The sequence below is a fragment of the Notolepis coatsorum genome (genome assembly GCF_963971535.1).
Source record: "Notolepis coatsorum genome assembly, chromosome: 16".
Lineage (NCBI taxonomy): Eukaryota > Metazoa > Chordata > Actinopteri > Aulopiformes > Paralepididae > Notolepis > Notolepis coatsorum.
Genome location: NC_140180.1, coordinates 89,863,894 through 89,866,964, shown reverse-complemented (window position 1 = coordinate 89,866,964; position 3,071 = coordinate 89,863,894).

The window sequence follows — 3,071 nt, the reverse complement described above, 5'->3', positions numbered from 1 at the left end:
CATTCATTCATTCTACTGAGAACGCTCCCCCCCCCCCCCCCCCCCGGGACGCTGACTCGCTCCAAACCCGGACCGCTGAAATAGGTGGTCTCGGGTGCGTGCTAGTGGGAGCGGGGGGCGTGACACACAACGTCGTTACTGTAATGCTTTCATGCTTGCTTGAATTTTGGGCAGATAAAAACACACAGCAACAACTGGACAATACCCACAAAAATGATATTTATGGGCAATTTGCAAGTTCAGACCTCAACCAAACAAGCATGTGGAGCCTCACAGCTCAGTGGATGAAAACATGAAGCCACATTACAAAGCACAACACTTCCCTGGCTCACATTAGGCCTGGCAATTTTGTTTGCCATTGCTATGTCTATACATTGGTTTCTTGTTCGAATGCATTTATTTCTATTAGACCAGTGGTGCCAAACCAGTCGGCCGTGGTCGACCGGTAGATCAATGACATGCGAGCGATGGGCTAATGTTAGCTGCTGAACAGCTGCTGAACAGGCTAAGCTAACTAGTGTTAGCGTAAGCTTAGCCTTAACCCTGGGAAACGCTCAAAGCGGAATCCACGACACCAGTTCCATCAACTGACATGCAATATAATTGCCGCGAGTGATGGGCTAATGTTAGCTGCTAACTAGTAGATAGGTCTAGTAGACTAGATAGACTAGTAATAGGCTAAGCTAACTAGCGTAACCCTTGGAAAACGCTCAAGCGGACTGCACAACACCAGTTCCATTTGTGAGAAAAGGGGGGTGGGTTATATTGACAAGGCTTGACAACAGAGGTTCAACTTCATATTTATTGGTTATTTGTTTCTTTTATATCAGCATCCAGTCTCCACCGCCGTGTTAACACTCTTCCTGTGTTTACATTTTCGAGCGTGACATCATCGCCTACGGCAAGCTTACACGCTCAAAACGCAAACCGTAAACAAAACCCAGAGCGCACCAAGACTGAGTGTGTACGCAAACTAGAGGGGGGAGAGGGAGGGGGGAAGTTCGCGCCCAAGGACGGAATGAGGACGGAACGAACTGGAACAGGCCCGAATGGTGAGTGAGAAAGCACCCTAACACTGTCAGACTCACTGAGGCAGGCTGGCAGTCACTGTGCTCAGCCAGAATATAGAGCAGAGGGGAGTAGGAGGGGGGAGGTGTCTTTTTCAAGCATCCACCATGTGATTCATGGTGTGGAGTCCAGAACCAATTATTAGCCAATAAGATTCGAGCTTAATAAAGGGGTTCCCACACATTAACACGGGCCGTTTGACAGTCCGGTAGTCTAGCGTTTCCACCGATTGACCAATCAAATAACATTAAAAGCTGAACGTGACGACGTCATCGCCTCGGTGAAACTGCGTTGGGGAAAATATACACACGCTTCGCGGCCACGTTCGAATCAAAACAACAATTTGAGGGAACCCCGGAGATAGCTAGCTAACGTTATGTGAGTTATGTCTAAACAAACAGCATTGTTTGATTGATTGAAATTCGGATGCCTCTCTCGGATTAATTCATTGAGGAGACCTGAAATTCGCTCAGCTGCTACAATGGTGAGTATAATAACTTTTCATAAGTGATGCCGCTGAAGCGGTTGATTGGCTGGACGTGTGTCGGAGGAAGCACGTGATAGCCTCCACTCTCCCAGATGATCTGACTGTGGGGGGTAAGTGCGCAGCGACCAGGAAGGGGATTGGGAATTGGCATACGACTAACATTGGGATGGGAGAAAATCGGAGGAAAATGGAGGGAAAAAAAAAGATAAATAAAAAAAAAAAAGTATAGATATAGCTGTACAAAAAGACACCGGTCTGTTGACAAACCCTGGTCCTCAAGCACTATATTAGACGCATCCCAGCGGTCGCCAAAGTGTTAATGTCCGCCTTGTTTCGAACTGGTTAAGCTTAGGCCCTGTTTCGAAGTTGGTTAAGGTTAGAGTTTGGAATCAGGGCTGGTGGTCTAAAATGTTCAATCAATCAATCGGGGAACATAGGACCCGGGGAACATAGGCATGCTCCCTATTTGTGTTAGCTCCTGGTTAGCCTACCTGTATTGCTAATGTTATGCTAATCTCAGTCAGCTCAAAGGACTTTCGGTTTCATATTTTAGTTGAGTGAACTTTGTACATATTGTACTTGTATTGTATACTGTAATGCAATGTCATTGACAACAATTGTGTGATACATATTCTTTTTTGTGTATTTCAGTTTTACAAATTTGTAATGGAGAACAGACAACAGTAAAGCCAATCAACTTTGCTCCAGCTTCTGCATCTCCTTTACTCTTGTTCACTACCCGTTGATTTGTGTACAGACACACACTGAGGGCGGAATAGCTATCGTACATTAACGTAGTAACATTAACGTTATTTAACAGATTGCAGAATGGGTACAATACAATACGGCTCAATACAAACAATTGTTAATGGGATGCAGACTGTTGTGGTATAATTCACCTCTTGGTTTTGGGTTGAGTTTCAAGTTTCAAGTTTCAAGTTTCTTTAATAGTTGTCATACAGAAGTACAGAATACTTTTATACAAAATGCTTCTTACTGTTACGCTCCAGAGACTGTGCTAGAAAAGATAAGTATCAAATAACATAGTATAGCATGTAAATTAGAAGTAGAAAATGAGGTCACAGTGTTCAGTATAGACATATGTACAATGTTCGATGCAGAATAGACGTAACTGAGTTACCATATAATATACAATACTATGCAGTGTACTAATATACAATACTATATAGTGCAAAGCAGAAATGGGATGAGGTACAATTTAGGTACAATTTACAGTAAGGTGTACGAGTTGTAGTGCAATCCTTTATCAATAAATATAAAGTGTGGGGAGTGGGTGCTACAGTGTGTTTGTTTAAAGTGAGTGTGTGCTATAAAGTGTGGGGAGTGGGTGCTACAGTGTGTTTGTTTAAAGTGAGTGTGTGCGTGTGGATGTGTGTGCTATGTGCGTTTGATGGTTGTTGTGTAGTGTTCATTGTTCGTTGAGCAGCCTGATGGCCTGGGGATAGAAGCTTCTTCTGAGTCTTTCTGTGCTCGCCTTGAGACTCCAGTATCGCTT